Source organism: Schistocerca americana, chromosome 3, assembly GCF_021461395.2.
Source record: "Schistocerca americana isolate TAMUIC-IGC-003095 chromosome 3, iqSchAmer2.1, whole genome shotgun sequence".
NCBI classification, from domain to species: domain Eukaryota; kingdom Metazoa; phylum Arthropoda; class Insecta; order Orthoptera; family Acrididae; genus Schistocerca; species Schistocerca americana.
In genome coordinates, this window is record NC_060121.1 from 974,698,211 (window position 1) to 974,717,090 (window position 18,880).

Consider the following 18,880-nt stretch of genomic DNA (forward strand, 5'->3'; position numbering starts at 1 on the left):
ATTTCGTACACGTGAATACTAAAAGTGAGTAGATAAATGATTAGAGTTGTAATCCCCTGTACGGCATTAGTATTGTTCGTGTTTAGTGCTGTTAGCAGGCGTGGTAGGGTATTTAAGGGGCGTAAACAGTGTCAGATGATCAGCAGTCACTGTGAAGGACCCGGAGATGCCGCGTACTCGTGTGAAACAGTTGTCAGCACCTAAGAGAGTTGGAAAGGGGTCTCACGGCGGGCAGCCACACTCATCGTCAAGGTTCCAGTAGACTACGTCTCACCACCGCAACGTAGAGTCGCCTTACTGTGGACCAAGCACATCGTAATCCTACACATCTTCGCCTGCCATCCGAGAACAAGTGATGGACTACCTGAAACATTCTATGTCATCAGCATCATTGGTCAGAGACTAGCAGCAGGTGGACTAGGGAATTACAGTTCCATGCGTGAGCTGCTGTTAGCACCACAACGCAAACGGCTGCGTGTGGACTGATGCCGGATTGCTGATGAAGGGCGTCGCATTGCGTTCGGCAAAGAATCGCGGTTCTGTACTACCGTGGATGGCCATTGTCAGCGAGTATACTGGCAGCCTATGAAGAGGTCCCATTCTTCCAATGTTTTGGAGGGCCACAGAGGCATTAGTCCCGGTGTGGGGAGCCATCGCTTATGACTTTAGGTTATGGTTGGTAGTGGCTGAGGAAAATCTGAAGGCATAACGGTACGTCACGGTCATTCTGCTCTCTCGCGTGTTACCTCTCGTGCTATAATACCGTGGTGGCACTTTTCAACAGGACAATGCTCTTCCACACACGGCGCATGTCTCTAGCAAGTGTCTGCGTGACGCAGCAAAGTTCCCAGCTCTGTCCCCAGTAGAGCAGCTCGGATGTCAACTCCGCCCCACTGCTATTATCCAGGGTGTCAAGATCAGTTACAGCGGTAGTTGTGGGCCATTGTGCCTCAAGAGAGGATACGACGGCTTCATGACACCCATCTAAACCAAATTAGTGCATGGATTCATACCAGAGGGGTTCAGCGTCATACTGATAGGTGGGCTCATGCTGTGAAGTTCTTTCTGAGTTCTATTCGATTTTGTAATTACTGAAATAACACCACATCGCTCTGAAGCTGTGAAGTTTCATTTCGTTTCCTCATGCCCTTCTGGGTGGTTCACTTTTTTTGACGGACGGTGTACTTCAGGTGGCCAACAGCCTTGCCGCAGTGGCAAGACCGGTTCCCGCCGGATCACCGAAGTCAAGCACTGTCGCGCTTGGCGAGAACTTGGATGGGTGACGGTCGGGGCATGCCGAGCGCTGTTGTCAAGCGGGGTGCACTCAGCCCTTATGAGCCCAATTGAGCAGCTACGAAAACTGACAACGGACAAGAGAGCGATGTGCTGACCGCATGCCCCTCCAAGTCCAGTGACACCTTAACGTCAGAGGATGACACGGCGGTCGGTCGGTGCCGTTGCGTTTATCGAAACCTGATCGCACGGAGAGAGATGGCCCACCGGTTCTAGGCGCTTCAGTCCGGAACAACGCAGCTGCTAGTGTCGCAGGTTCGAATCCTGCCTCGGGCATGGGTGTGTGTGATGTCCTTACGTTAGTTAGGTTTAAGTAGTTCTACGTTCTACGGGACTGATGAGCTCAGATGTTACGTTCAAAATGTTTAAGTGTGTGTGAAATCTTATGGGACTTAACAGCTAAGGTCATAAGTCCCTAAGCTTACACACTACTTAACCTAAATTATCCTAAGGACAAACACACACACCCATGCCCGAGGGATGAATCGAAGCTCCGCCGGGATCAGCCGCACAGTCGATGACTGCAGCGCCCCAGACCGCTCGGCTATTCCCGCGCGGCAGATGTTACGTCCCATACTACTTACAGCCATTTGAACCATTTTGAAAGGAGAGAGAGAGAGAGAGAGCGAGAGAGAGAGAGACAGAGAGAGAGAGAATATGTGCACTTCAAGTACCTTAATGTAGGCAACCCAACTGACATCAGCTGTCCGAGGTGCGGAAGACGTAAGTTGCATTGTTTACCTTAAAGAAGCTAAACTAAACTCCTCTCGAACAAGCCATGAAGGCCCAAATGTACCGACCGACCGCCGTGTCATCCTCTGCTAACAGGTGTCACTGGATGCGGATATGGAGGGGCATGTGCTCAGCACACCACTCTCCCGCCCGCATTTCAGTTTCCGAGACCGGAGCCGCTACTTCCCAATCAAGTAGCTCCTCAGTTTGCCTCACAAGGGCTGAGTGCACCCCGCTTGCCAACAGCGCTCGGCAGACCGGATGGTCACCCATCCAACTGCTTGCCCAGCTCGACAGCGCTTAACTTCAGTGATCTGACGGGAACCGGTGTTACAACTGCGGCAAGACCGTTGGCTTGTTTAGCTTAAGGTATTTGAAATATTTTGCGGTCCCTTTTCATTTTGCCTGCCCTGTAGGTGTGCTCTGGAACCTGCTGTGATCGCCACTACCTACATGGATTCTACTTGACGGCCCTGAAACTGGTTTCTCTTAACCTTGAGAAGACATCTGAGTAACTATTCTATATCCACATCCACATCCATACTGCGCAAGCGACCTCACGGGTACCCCGAGTACCTCTATCGGTTCTCCCTTCTATTCCAGTCTCGTATTGTTAGTGGAAAGAAGGATTGTCGGTATGCCTCTGTGTGTGCTCTAATCTCTCTGATTTTATCCTCATGGTCTCTTGGCGATATATGCGTAGGAGGGAGCAATATACTGCTTGACTCCTCGGTGAAGGTATGTTCTCGAAACTTCAACAAAAGCCCGTACCGAGCTACTCAGCGTCGCTCCTGCAGAGTCTTCCACTGGAGTTTATCTAGCATCTCCGTAACGCTTTCGAGATTACTAAATGATCCTGTAACGAAGCGCACTGCTCTCCGTTGGATCTTCTCTATCTCTTCTATCAACCCTATCTGGTATGGATCCCACACTGCTGAGCAGTATTCAAGCAGTGGGCGAACAAGTGTACTGTAACCTGCTTCCTTTGTTTTCGGACTGCATTTCCGTAGGATTCTTCCAATGAATCTCAGTGTGGCATCTGCATTACTGACGATTAATTTTATATAGTGAATCCATTTCAAATGAAACCTAATGTGTACTCCCAGATAATTTATGGAATTAACTGCTTCCAGTTGGTGACCTGCTATATTGTAGCTAAATGATAAGGCATCTTTCTTTCTATGCATTCTCAGCACATTACACTTGTCTACATTGAGATTCAATTGCCATTCCCAGCACCATGCGTCAATTTGTTGCAGATCCTCCTGCATTTCAGTACAATTTACCATTGTTACAACCTCTCGATACACTACAGCATCATCCGCAAATAGCCTTAGTGAACTTCCGATATTATCCACAAGGTCATTTACATATATTGTGAATAGGAACGGTCCTACGACACTCCCCTGCGGCACACCTGGAATCACAGGAAGTAGCTTTAAGGGCCTGTAGAACAGTATGAAACACATGCCTCTGCAGGACTGGAGCCCACAGGCGTCAAACAGATGAAGGTGCAGAGTGTAGACGGTCGGCATACAGGACGATGGTGCGACGGCGTTTGTCGTTACAGAGGCTGCGAGAGTGCAAACACTCTCTGTGCTATTCAGCTGCCCCTCTCACACCCCCGGCAGCGTACAGGAGCGGCGATGACCGGCCCGCCGGCCAACCACCACCAGTGCGTGACGCGCCGTTCGGCCGCGTCCAGGCAGAGCAAAAACACGGCAACTGGGTCACGCGGCCTCTGCGCCAGCTGTGTCGGGTTACGCCACGCAGCCGCTGCGCTTACGGGCGACCGGCCCGCCCAGGGACCCACGCGTAATAGCGCCAGCCTGAGACCGACCTGCTGTGCTGCGTGGCTGCCCCTGTGTAAACACGCGACTCGTTACTCCGTAATGGCCGACGGATTAACTGCGACCTGTGTTACTGCAAAGGTGGCGTTTTTGTCGTCTCGTCAAACGGGATATACACGGTGGTCCATTGATAGTGACTGGGCCAAATATCTCACGAAATAAGCGTCAAACGGAAAAACTACAAGGAACGAAACTTGTCTAGCTTGAAGGGGGAAACTAAATGGCGCTATGGTTGGCCCACTAGATGGCGCTGCCATACGTCAAACGGATATCGACTGCGTTTTTTTAAATAGCAACCTCCATTTTTTATTACATTTTCGTGTAGTACGTAAATAAATATGAATTTTTTAGTTGGACCAGATTTATTCAATCTGTATATTGAGCAGGCAATAAAGGAAACAAAAGAAAAGTTCGGAGTAAGTATTAAAACCCATGGAGAAGAAATAAAAACTTTGAGGTTCGCTGATGACATTGTAATTCTGTCAGAGACAGCAAAGGACTTGGGAGAGCAGTTGAACGGAATGGACAGTGTCTTGAAAGGCGAATATAAGATTAACATCAACAAAAACAAAACAAGGATAATGGAATGTAGTCGAATTAAATCGGGTGATGCTGAGGGAATTAGATTAGGAAATGAGACACTTAAAGTAGTAAAGGAGTTTTGCTATTTGGGGAGCAAAATAACTGATGATGGCCGAAGTAGAGAGGATATAAAATGTAGGCTGGCAATGGCAACGAAAGCGTTTTTAAAGAAGAAAAATTTGTTAACATCTAGCACTGATTCAAGTGTCGGGAAGTCGTTTCTGAAAGTATTTGTATGGAGTGTAGCCATGTATGGACGTGAAACGTGGACGATAAATAGTTTAGACAAGAAGAGAATAGAAGCTTTCGAAATGTGGTGTTACAGAAGAATGCTGAAGATTAGATCGGCAGATCACATAACTAACTAATGAGGAGGTATTGAATAGAATTGGGGAGAACAGAATTTTGTGTCACAACTTGACTAGAAGAAGGGATCGGTTTCTAGGACGTTCTGAGACATTGAGGAATCACCAATTTAATATTGGACGGCAGCGTGGAGGGTAAAAATTGTAGAGGGAGACCAAGAGATGAATACACTAAGCAGATTCAGAAGGGTGTAGGTTGCAGTAGGTACTGGGAGATGAAGACGCTTGCACAGGATAGAGTAGCATGGAGAGCTGCATGAAACCAGTCTCAGGACTGAAGACCACAACAACAACAACAGTTGGACCACTTTTTTCGCTTTGTGATAGATGGCACTGTAATAGTCACAAACGTATAAGTACGTGGTATCACGTAACATTCTGCGGGTGCGGACGGTATTTGCTTCGTGATACATTACCCGTGTTAAAACGGGCCGTTTACCAATTGGGGAAAAGGTCGATATCGTGTTGATGTATGGCTATTGTGACCAAAATGCGCAACGGGCGTGTGCGACGTATGCTGCTCGGTATCCTGGACATCATCCAAGTGTCCGGACCGTTCGCCGGATAGTTGTTTTATTTAAGGAAACAGGAAGTGTTCAGTCACATGTGAAACGTCAACCACGACCTGCAACAAATGATGATGCCCAAGTAGGTGTTTTAGCTGCTGCCGCGGCTAATCCGCACATCAGTAGCAGACAAATTGCACGAGAATCGGGAATTTCAAAAACGCCGGCGTTGAGAATGCTACATCGACATCGATTGCACCCGTACCATATTTCTATGTACCAGGAATTGCATGGCGACCACTTTGAACGTCGTGTACAGTTCTGCCACTGGGTGCAAGAGAAATTACGGGACGATGACAGATTTTTTGCACGCGTTCCATTTAGCGACGAAGCCGTAACGTAAACCGGCATAATATGCACTACTGCGCAACGGAAAGTCCACGATGGCTGCGGCAAGTGGAACATCACCGACGTTGCCGGATTAATGTATGGTGCGGCGTTATGGGAGGAAGGGTAATTGGCCCCCATTTTATCGATGGCAATCTAAATGGTGCAGTGTATGCTGATTTCCTACGTAATGTTCTGTCTATGTTACTACAAGATGTTTCACTGCATGACAGAATGGCGATGTATTTGCAACATGATGGATGTCCGGCACATAGCTCGCGTGCGGTTGAAGCGGTATTGGACAGCATATTTCATGACAGGTGGATTGGTCGTCGAAGCACCATACCATGGCCGGCAAGTTTAGCGGATCTGACGTCCCCGGATTTCTTTCTGTGGGGAAAGTTGAAGGATATTTGATACCGTGATCCACCGACAACGTCTGACAACATGCATCAGCGCATTGTCAATGCATGTGCGAACATTACAGAAGGCGAACTACTCGCTGTTGAGACGTATTTCGTTACACGTATTGCCAAATGCATTGAGGTTGACGGACATCATTTTGAGCATTTATTGCATTAATGTGGTATTTACAGGTAATCACCCCGTAACAGCATGCGTTCTCAGAAATGATAAGCTCACAAAGGTACATGTATCACATTGGAACAACCGAAATAAAATATTCAAATGTACCTACGTTCTGTATTTTAATTTAAGAAACCTACCTGTTACCAACTGTTCGTCTAAAATTGGGAGCCATATGTTTGTGACTATTACAGCGCCATCTATCACAAAGCGAAAAAAGTGGTCCAACTAAAACATTCATATTTCTTTACGTACTACACCAATATGTAATAAAAAATGGAGGCTCCTATTTAGAAAAACGCAGTTGTTATCCGTTTGACCTATGGTAGCGCCATCTAGGGGGGAACCATAGCGCCATCTGGTTTCCCCCTTCAAGCTAGACAAGTTTCATTCTTTGTAGTTTTTTCGTTTGACGCTTATTTCGTGAGATATTTGGCCCGGTCACGATCAATGGACCACCCTGTATTCGGAAATTTGTGGTAACGACTATGGGACCGAACAGCTGAGGTCATCGGTCCCTAAACTTACGCACTACTTAATCTAACTTACGCTAAGGACAACACACACACACACACACACACACACACACACACACACACACACACACCCATGCCCGGGGGAGGACTCGAACCTCTGACGGGGGAAGCCGCGCGAACCGTGACAAGGCGCCAAGACCGCACGGCTAACCCGCGCAGCTGAAACGGGATAGTTCCTGCTACTGTCACAGCCCATTTTATGGCAAGGTCATCGAAACAACGGTGTATGTAATTCAGCGTCCTTAAGACGACCTTGTGAATGGTGATTGATTTCATTTCTTTGACAGAAATGCCGTCGTATTTCTTACAGGACTTTCACCTGATAGCTCCGATTGTATCAGGCTTTAAGAGGAACGTCATTGCAGTATATAACCCGCCGATTCAGTGCTAATCAAGCCATTTACAACCGTCAACAGTGGAACACCAACCAAAAATAACCACCATGTGCTTGATGTACATAAATTATTCTACCAGTGTGAATGCCAACACAAACGTAGACAGTTATTATGGATCAAGGGTCACTCTGGTATCTCGTATGACGAGATAGCTGACCACCCGACGAAATATAGGGTGAATGATGGCCAGCTTTACTATATTTGGCTGCTACATTGGGATTTCGTTGCCAGCTTAAAGAAGCAAGACTTTCAAGGGGGAGGACTCATATGTGGCAGATCTTAGAACATTCGAACGGAAGACAATACGCTTCAGTATAGCCGAGCATTTCGCCAGAATCACAGTTCTCACAGACAAAAGTTGGTTCACGGCTGATATCGTTCGCATCTACGTAGGATAAAGTCCCAGTCATTTTCGTCCTGGGAAAAACATCTAAACGAGGTCGCAGGAATAGGCATCATCCATTACATTATTCGTCATCTATGAAGATGTAAACGATATGTAATTAAAATCTTGAAATTGTACTGCACAGCTTCGATATTTTGTATGGAAAACATTTTTATACCACCAAAAGCTGCCAGTCAGTACTCCTTCATTTTGTGAGACTAGTTTCGGAGCCGAGCGAGGTGGCGCAGTGGTTAGCGGACTGGACTCTCATTCGGGAGCCGCCCGGGGTAGCCGAGCGGTGTAGGGCGCCTTGTCACGGTCCGCGTGGCTCCCACTGTCGGAGGTTCGAGTCCTTCCTCGGCCACGTGTGTGTGTGTGTGTGTGTGTTGTCCTTAGGGTAAGATAGTTTAAGTTCGATTAAGCTTAGGGATCGATGACCTCAGCAGTTTGGTCCCGTAAGTCCTTACCACAAACTTTCAAAATTTCGCATTCGGGAGGACGACGGTTCAAACCCGCGTCCGGCGATCCTGATTTAGGTTTCCCGCAATTTCCATCAATCGCTTCAGGCAAATTCCGGGACGGTTCCATTGAAAGACGACGGCCGACTTGCTTCCCCATCCTTCCCTAATCCGATGGGACCGATGACCACGCTGCTTGGGCCCCTCCCACAGGTCAACCAACCATCAACTAGTTTCGACATAACGTCATCATCTAGCAGACTTTACTGCTCGAAGTAGTATAAACCATGTGTCCATAATTACAACGTTCATAAAAGATAAGTTTAACATTGTAGCAATAAGCGGACATAGCGTATGGCACGACACACGACTTCGTCGAGCACACAATACTTGTGATCGAGGCTCGCGCAATAGATATTACTAGGAGTTTTCCGCAGTGTAAAAAATGTCTTTCCTACAGTAGCCTGAAGAAATAGAACAGTATTGGTGCTGTGCGGTGAAGTACAGTAAAAACAAGCAATACGCCCCGTAAATGTTGTAATAGGTGTTATAAAAGTCGCGGGTAATCACTAATAGAGGTATTGACATGGGAAAGGTAGTAACTACCAAAAAGAAAACTTATCAAGGAAACGAAAAAACAATTTTATGAATTCGTTTTTACTAACATTATCACAGGAAATTGCTTGTAATGGGAAGCATACACTCATGCTTTGTGTTTCGTATGGCATTTTTGAAAAATTTGGCATTTTTTGTCTATGAAATCTCAATTTCTGTACGAAACATGCAAAATCATTCCTTACCAAAAATCAGAATTACTGTTATTTGTATTTCACGCACAGATTTTGCAGTGAAATCTATGCTACTTCTCATCGAGGAAGTTTACATAGGTAATAAGTCTTTTTTCGTTTACATCGTTATGACTGGTCGTCTTTCAAGGCGCTACAAGCACTGCAAACTAGTGAGTGGCCCGAATGACCGTCTTTTTTTAGAAATTTTGTGGTCCACTCACATTTCAGTGTCATTCTATGACTGTCTTGTTTTTAAGACATGAAAATCGTTTCTTGACAGTGTAACCCACCTTAAGGAGCTGATTTTTGAAAGAATTGTGATCAAAAACTTGTCATATTGCGCAGAAATTTCTAAGAAGTCGTCATCCTTCATCATTATTATATTATTATGCCTTACATCTTTAGCACTTCAAATAATACCTGCTACCTCTTCTGGAACCATTCTCTTGCACCCATTTTTTTCTTTTGTTAAGTATGCCAAATTCTCTATCACAAGACATGAAGGGATGTCCTGAAACTACAAATTTCAACTTACTATGGTAAACCGGCATACTGGTTTATAAACAAAGATCTGTATCACTACCGCTTGTTACCAACACGTTTAGACACATTCTGTTGCCGAGACATTGTAAAAGAAGATACCACATTGTCCGCGCCTAAAGCTCAACACATACAACCTAACGTATCCAGCGACTACGTTTTGGCTGCGTCTCTTTATGTCTAGATGTACTACCTTGTCTGTGCCACTGGAATGGCCACATACTACCTCCTCCACACAAAACCTCAAAATCGTAATTCTTGGCAGTTACCACCTTGCACATATCAATGCCTCATTTACAGTCACATTGATTAACCAAACAGCCACAGTTCAGAGTGGTAAAGCTACGAAAGGTGCTGCAACCAGTTACCTCATGACGCATTTTAGGAAGCATCATAGGTTACAGTTCCCGACCATCAGACAGCATTAACCTTTCAAGAAGTTCATAACAGCTCGTATTCCGCTGCAGACCGAATGATGCGTACTGGCAACCAGAGGTAGATTTTCCATGTGTTCCCTAGATCACTTCTGGTGAATGCCGGAATGGTTCCTTAGAAACAGACACTGCCGATTTCCTCCCCCATCCTTCCCCCCACTCCGTCTCTAATAATCTCAGCTTCGATGACGCTTGAAAAACTACTTTTCTCTTAAGGTTTTGAGGTTCAGCGAGTATTTTTTATTTAATAAAATTGCAGCCAAATAGCCATATACAGTTACTTTGCTTAATATTTTACATTTACATTTTACATTTTTGCATATTCATTTATCTATTTCACTCTTTTACTGCACAGTTCTATGTGATATCGTTCGGAGGCTTCGTTACACAGTTCCCATACACATGTTGTGGTTGGGTAGTGATAAGTTTTGTTTTTGCAAATTCGCAAGACCGCTACGGTCGCAGGTTCGAATCCTGCCTCGGGCGTGGATGTTTGTGATGTCCTTAGGTTAGTTAGGTTTAACTAGTTCTAAGTTCTAGGGGACTAATGACCTCAGCAGTTGAGTCCCATAGTGCTCAGAGCCATTTGAACCACTTTTTGCAAATTAGCTGATGAAAGCCGTGAATAGAAAATCTAGTTACGACATGTCATAGCTCGAAGTTTGGTGCTGCCCATGAGCGGTTCGTCATTGCTTCTGTGGCATAGAACTCCGGCCATATTTTTTCTCGTTTGTCCTCCATGATCTTGAGTTGCTTTCTGGCAGCCTGGTGTGTGGCATCATATATCGAAGTCTGATGTCTTCAATTAGGAATGTCTCTCTCGCTAGCAGGTACACTAGTCTAGATCTTGTTGTCTTTGAGAGACCTAGTGCTCATTTTAGATAAGTCGATTTTACCTTTTCTAGTGTATCTAGATTTTTTTCTGTCAGGTGGTCCCATATAAACTCCATCCCATAGGCCAGGATTGGCAAGATTTTTGCATTAAATAATTTCATGTCTTTTTCTAGTAGGCGGATGTTTTTGATGTCCTGTATTGCTATTATTGCTTGGGCTGCACGTTTTGTTGTATGTTTTGCGAAGCATTTGGCTGTTGGTTGCAATGTCACCCCTAGGTACTTAAAGTCTGATGAGATTTTTATTTTTTGTCCTCTAATGTTGATTTCCGCATTCTTGGATGTTTTGCCTCCTTTTCTGAAAATCACCATTTCTGTCTTTGGTATGTTTATGTGTAGTTTGTGTTCACTGCACCATTTGTCTATTTTCTCAATGATTTTCGGCAGCCTCTGTACATCTGTTGAACCTACGGCTATGACGTCAGCGTATGCATATACATATACATCTTCTTCATTTTCTCCAATTCTGCCGGCCAGAGTGGCCGAGTGTTTCTAGGTGCTACAGTCTGGAACCGCGCGACTGCTACGGTCGCAGGCTCGAATCTTGCCTCGGGCATGGATGTGTGTGATGTCCATAGGTTAGTTAGGTTTAATTAGTTCTAAGTTCTAGGGGACTGATGACCTCAGAAGTTAAGTCCCATAGTACTCAGAGTCATTTGAACCATTTTTTTCTCCAATTCGTGGTACTTCTTCAGTGGCAAGACTGTACAGCAAAGGTCTCATTGGGTCACCCTGTAAGACTCCGTTCGATTGCAGAATGAGGTTCGAAAAAGAGAGGTTTTCTGATACTGTGATTAAGTTGTATTCGAGGATTGACTTGACTATTCTTGCCTATGCGCTATCTTCTCCCATTGTGTTTTCCAGTTTTCGGACTACGAGATCTCTTTCCAGTAGGTCAAAGGCTTTGGTAAAGTCTATGAACATTGTGTAGAACATTTGTTTCTTTTGTAACGCTTCGTCGATCTTAACATTACTCTTGCACAACGCGCGTTACCTGCATGGAGCGTCTTATTTTATCGCGATATACGGGGCGGGCAAAATGAAACAGGCCTGCAAAATATTTCATGCACACTAAGATAGGCAAACCAAGTCTCGATTATGTAAATCGTATTGCCTATTTTAACGTGCCCGAAATACTTTCCAAGCCAGTTTCATTTTGACTTCCTGTAATATACGTAAATGAACAGAGATATACCACAAATGACCAGAATAGTAACTAATTGCTGATTAGCCTGACATCTACTTGCAATTAATTCATGTATGACTTAAAAGTAGTGACCCTTAAACAAATGTTCCAGATAGAGAAACGTTCCTTTCGTCTGTGCCTCGGAGGTTCCTTGGCGACCCGCGAAGTCCCAGTTGCCGGCCGTCGCCAGAATCCACGACTCTTGGTGCTGTGCGGGGCGCGAGACAAATTACGAGATGTACTATCCCGCGGATTTAATTGGAAACGTTTAATGGAGGATCCGGGTTAATTGTCTGCGCTGTTACACTATCAGTCACTCCAAACAAGGGTCGCCAGCCTCGATTTGACGCGTGACACAGGGTTAAACTTCTCACTACTGCAATATCAAATGACTAATCAAAGCACTTTAGCAGACCAATCACTGTTAGAAACATTCCGAGATCGGCTCGGTGGGGAGGAATGTGTACAGTTCATACACCGCCTCGTCGAACTGACCGGTAAACAAGCTCACCAATAATCAAATGGTTCAAATGGCTCTGAGCACTATGGGACTCAACTGCTGTGGTCATAAGTCCCCTAGAACTTAGAACTACTTAAACCTAACTAACCTAAGGACATCACACACATCCATGCCCGAGGCAGGATTCGAACCTGTGACCGTAGCGGTCGCGCGGTTCCAGACTGTAGCGCCTTTAACCGCTCGGCCACTCCGGCCGGCACCAATAATCACTTCCGCAACAAACTGGAACGCAGTTCGATGTCTGTAGGGGAAGAGTCACGCAAAAATATTATTGTCAGATTTGCACTCAAACAAATTAAATTTATCGGTATATCAAATTCGTCGCTTTTATCCGATACTACCTCCAGCTCCACAGTCCGACGTGCGCTCTCTCTCAAATACCGAACAAACTCCCGCTCCATTCCGCAACACTTGCGAGAAAAACAGGAAACAGCCTAAGCAGATCTCCATGTCGGGGCCCGGGAACGCACTTCGGATTCTCCGTCTTCCGTAATGCACTAAGTAACCTGGTTGATCATGAAGGAACTCATAGTCCCTTCCTCTAATACACGCAACGAAAACACTTCCTCCACCTCGGAGGATAGGCGACTTCTGTATCCAAAAAAGGCTGCAGAACGATCCTCCGTTTCTTGCGCTAGAGCTTGCTTCACTATATTATTTAACATGTAAGCCTTTCAATGGACAAGTGGAAAGAGTCCATTTAAGGCCTCTATGTGGCGGAAGATTTGTCTGATTTGATAGAAGAAGAGACAGGAGTCGATCTAGAAGAGATAGGGGATCCAATATCAGAATCAGAGTTGAAAAGAGCTTTGGAAGACTTAAGTTTGAATAAGCAGAAGGGATAGATAACATTACCCGCCAGGGTAGCCAAGAGGGGCAAAGTGCTGCTTTCTGGACTCTGGTAGGCGCGCCGGCCCCGGATCGAATCCGCCCGCCAGGTTAAAGACGAGGGCCGGTATCCCGGCCAGCCTGGATGTGGTTTTTCGGCGGTTTTCCACATCCCGCTAGGTGAATACCGGCCTGTTCCCCACGTTACGCCTCACTTACACGACTCGCAGTCTTTTGAAATACGTTCACACTATTCCCTGGCTTACAGTAAACGCAGACAGCTGGGGTACACTAACCCCATCCGGGAGGCGGATGGGGGGGGGGGGTTGGGGTGGCGGCAGGAAGGGCATCCGGCCACCCTCACTGCCAAATCAATAGAAACACCGCCGACCCCGCTATGACGCGGGACAAAGGCCGCAAGAAACAAAGAAAGAAACAGATAACATTCCATCCGAATTTCTCAATCATCGGGGGAACTGACAACGTTGGTGCGTAGAATCTATGAGTCTGGCGACATACCATCTGATTTTCGGAAAAATGTCATCCACATGGTTCCCAAGACTGAGCTGACAAGTGCGAGAATTATCGCACAATCAACTTAACAGTTGATGCATCCAAGTTGCTGACAGGAATAATACACAGAAGAAATGAAAAGAATATTGAGGATGTGTTAGATGACCAGTGTAGTTTGGCTTTTGGAAAGGTAAAGGCACCAGAGAGGCAATTCTGATGTTACGGTCAGAAGCATGTCTGAAGAAAAATCAAGACACGTTCATAGGATTTGTCGATCGGGAAAAAAGGGTTTGGCAGTGTAAAATGATTCAAAATGTTCGAAATTATGAGAAAAATAGGAGTAAGCTATAGGGAGAGACGGGTAATATAAATATGTACAAGAGCCAAGAGGGAATAATACATAAAAGTGGACCAAGAACGCAATGCTCATATTAAAAAGGGGTGTAAGACAGGGATGTAGTCTTTCGCCCCTAATGTTCAATGTATACATCGAAGAAACAATGATGGAAATAAAAGAAAGGTTCAACAGTGGGAGTAAAATTCACGATGAAATTATATCAATGATAAGGTTCACTGATGGCATTCCTCTCCTCAGTGAAAGTGAAGACGAATTGCAGGAGCTGTCGAGTGGAATGAACAGTCTAATGAGCACAGAATATGGTTTGAGACTTAATCGAAGAAAGATGAAAATAATGAGAAATAGAAGAAATGAGAATAGCGAGAAACATTACGTCAGAATTGATGGTCACGAAGTAGACGAAGTTAAGGAATTCTGTTACCTAGACAGAGAAATAATTCATGACTGATGGGGGAAATATGACAAAAAAAGCAGACTAGCACTGGCAAAAATGGCAGTCCTGGCAGACAGAAGTCGGCTAGTATCGAATTAAATTTAAATTAATTTGAGGGAAAATGTCTGGGAATGCACGTTTGGAGCAGCAGCTTTGCATGGTAGTGGCAACAGGACTGTGGTAAAACCGGAACAGAAGAGAATCGAAGCATTTGACATGTGGTGCTACAGACGAATGTTGAAAATTAGGTGGAATGATAATGTAAGGAATGAGGAGGTTCTGCACAGAATAGGCAAGGAAAGAAATATATGGAAAACACTGAGAAAAAGAGGGGACAGGATGATGGGACATCTGTTAACACATCGAACAACTTCCATGGTACTAGGGGGAGCGGTAGAGCGTAAAAACTCTGGAGGAAGACAGAGATTGGAATGCATCCAGCAAATAATTGAGGACGTAGGTTGCAAGTGCTGTTCTCATATGAAGAGGTTGGCACAGGAGAGGAATTTGTGGCGGGCCGCATCAAACCAGTCATAAAACTGATGACCAAAAAAAAAGACGTTACAGCCAATCAAAATCAGGGGCGGGATGTAGGCATTTCTATTGGCTTGCGCTGACAGAGCTTCTGTAGGATGCTGCTTACTGGTAGGACCTTTAAATTTTTTCAGCAACGAGTGTCGTTAAAAACCAGCCGTTATGCGGAAATAACGCGTACCTAAAATCTGCGCTCTGACAGCCACCCGTTTTGGAGGATTAGGGAAACTCCTGCCCATCTTCTTCAAAGCGAACAATAAACCCTTTCACCTTGCAGCCAGAAGCTCAATGAGAAGACTATAAGATATCCCCAATTAAAAAGCCGGCCGGTGTGGCCGTGCGGTTCTAGGCGCTGCAGTCTGGAACCGCGTGACCGCTACGGTCGCAGGTTCGAATCCTGCCTCGGGCATGGATGTGTGTGATGTCCTTAGGTTAGTTAGGTTTAGGTAGTTCTAAGTTCTAGGGGACTGATGACCACAGATGTTAAGACCCATAGTGCTCAGAACCATTTGAACCATTTTGAACGCAATTAAAAGGAGACCTTCGCTGTAGCAGAGTTGTATCTACCAGATGTACCGGTATGATAAAAGCGTTTTTTTGTGAAAATGAAACACTAATTTTGAATGGAAAAGTAAAAACATTTGATTCAAAGTACTGACCATTGCTTTCTATCCATTTTGACCACCTTTCTGGCAAGTTGTGGACACCACGCCAATAGAAATGTTCGTCTTTTGAAGCAAACCAATCAGACACCCAATTTTCGACTTCTTCGTAGGAATCGAAATGTTCCTCAGCCAATGCGTGTCCCATTGATGAAAACAAATGGTAGTCGGAAGGGGCCAAGTCTGGTGAATACGGCGGGTGGGGTAGCAGCTCCCAGCCAAGTGTTTCGATTGTATCCTGCACCAGTTTTGCTTTGTGTGGAGGTGCATTGTCGTGTAAAAAAATTACTTTGCCATGTCTTCTGGCCCATTCTGGCCTTTTTTCGATCAATGCATAGTTCAAACTGATCATTTGTTGTCTGTAGCGACTAGTATTCACAGTTTCACCGGGTTTTAGAAGCTCATGATACACCACACCTTTCCTATCCCACCAAACACAGAGCATTGTATTCTTGCCGAATCGATCTGGTTTTGCAGTCGATGTTGATGGTTGTCCCGGATTAACCCACAATTTTCCCGTTTAGGATTCTTAAAATAAATCCATTTTTCATCACCAGTAACAATTCGATGCAAAATTGATTTTCTTTCATGTCTTTGAAGCAAAATTTGACAAATGGTTTTTCGGTTTTCCATCTGTCTTCATTCCATTCATGTGGCACCCATTTTCCACACTTTTGGATCTTTCCCATAGCTTTCAAACGGTTAGAAATTGTTTGTTGTCCAACATTTAGCATAGCTGCCATTTGCTTCTGACTCAAAGTATCATCTTCATCCAATATTGCTTGCAATTCGGCGTCTTGGAACTTTTTTGGTTGTCTTCCACGTTCTTCATTTCTTACATCAAAATCATTATTTCTGAACCGCTGAAACCATCTTTTGCATGTTGCTTCTGATAGAGCATGATCACCGTATGCCTCGACAAGCATTCGATGCGACTCCGCAGCACTTTTTTTCAAATGAAAACAAAAAATTAATACTTTCCGCAAATCATCACTTTCTGGTACAAAATTCGACATCGTTAACACGATGAAAACATATGATGTTGTTTGTTCCATGACTTGATGTATACTAAATATCTTTAACAGATGTCATACCAACCAAACAAAAAAAAAATTAAGGCTCGTTCACAACAAATGTTCCCTATGGACACATTTGTATCTTAACGCTCATTTCACATCGGTACACCTGGCAATCTCAGTGGATGAATGCTTTTACCGAGATATGACGTGGTCGTATTCCTAGTTGCACAAGCGAAGTTAACGGCTTCGCAGCAATTTCCTGTTTCTTGAGAGTTGTTTCGGCAGTTCGTTGCATGATGAATGACTAAGAATCAGCACGAACACCGATTATCCCATTTCTTTGCGTAGAAGTGGAGCATGCTTCACAAGTTCATCGCGTGAGAGCAGCCTCTCGCACGGTGCACAATAATCCGTTGGTGTCAGCGTTAGGAGGAGGACGTGTGACCAAGAAGGCCCTTGTGCTTCTTCAAAAATTTCGATGGGACGTCTTGGAACTTCCCCCTTACTGCTCCGATATTTCCCCACATGACTTGCATATCTTCGGCTCATTAAAACGATCTATGAAAGGTAAGAGGTTCACCTGTGACAAGGAACTTCAGGGCATCGTGGAAAACTGGATCCGTCGGCAACCCACAAGTTTCTACAGTGACTCCGTCCACTCCCTTCGTACGCGCTGGGACCGGTGTAGCAATATCAATGGCAGTTATGTACAGTTGTACTGTTCCACATGAACAATAACTACAATCCAGAATGAGATTTTCACTCTGCAGCGGAGTGTGCGCTGATATGAAACTTCCTGGCAGATTAAAATCTCATTCTGGAAACATTCCCCAGGCTGTGGCTAAGCCATGTCTCCGCAATATCCTTTCTTTCAGGAGTGCTAGTTCTGCAAGGTTCGCAGGAGAGCTTCTGTAAAGTTTGGAAGGTAGGAGACGAGGTACTGGCAGAAGTAAAGCTGTGAGTACCGGCCGTGAGTCGTGCTTCGGTAGCTCAGTTGGTAGAGCACTTGCCCGCGAAAGGCAAAGGTCCCGAGTTCGAGTCTCGGTCGGGCACACAGTTTTAATCTGCCAGGAAGTTTCAATAACTACAATATTCTTGGTAAAATTTCTTTGCCTATAAATGTAGTCTCGTCTTCAGTTGGGCATACTTTATACACCAGCAAAGCGGGGTAGCACACATGTGCGGCCAGAGAATGTTCCAATAGCTTGTTCGATTACTCAGAACAGCAAAAGCTATCAATTCAGATATGCGATATCGCTGGTAGAAAAATATTTTGTTCATAAATAAAATCAGAAACGCAACCCACGATTTCATTCGTACCACGGGAAAGACAATGATCAGAGACGTAGTAGAGAGGGTGGGATATAATTAATTCTCTACCAGAGAGCCCGCAACTCAGACCGATCTAAAAGTCAGAGTCCTCCGTGCCCCGTGCCGTATGCGGAACATCGACGGTGGTCACAAAACGTTTAACGCGCAGATTTATTCATGAAGGCATTGGTAACTGCATTTGCATCTTGCAGAGACAAGTCCTAATGCTGGCGCACCCTCTACGAATCCTGTATTTGAGGCTGCCTAACTGCCTTAAGGCTCTCACTAAATCACTTTCATAGCACACATTATATGGGAATAAGTCACACATTACCTGAACCGTCAGACTAATTAGTTCTAACTAATAACAAAAATAAATGTCCAAGGCAGGCGCGGCCGGCAGGCCACGCGAAGTGGTAATTAAATCAGTAAATCATAAGTGTGGGAGAGAAAGACTGCGAGACGCGGAGTAATTTCAGGCCGCTCGCAAAACAAAATAACCGTGAATAATGAATGGGTGCGCCTGCACATTACCTCCAGAGTCGCTGGTAAATTGCGTTACCCCCACTTCTTTAAAGACCGACCACTCTTAGTTACGGAAATGCTTTGTTGAAAATAATTAGTCTTACGCGCACAAGCAGTTATTTGAATAGGTGGTGTGTCTCCTTTTCAATGCGGGGTCAACTAGGTACAGTATGTCATCAAAAGTATCCGGACACCCCCAAAAGCATACGTTTTTCATATTAGGTGCATTGTGCTGCCACCTACTGCCAGGTACTCCATATCA

General features: G+C 45.1%; 1 pseudogene; it reads right to left on the reverse strand.

The window, feature by feature from the left end:
- Window positions 1-2,262: 2,262 nt before the first annotated feature.
- Window positions 2,263-2,380, reverse strand: LOC124608761 (annotated as a pseudogene).
- Between the last annotated feature and the right edge of the window lie 16,500 nt (window positions 2,381-18,880).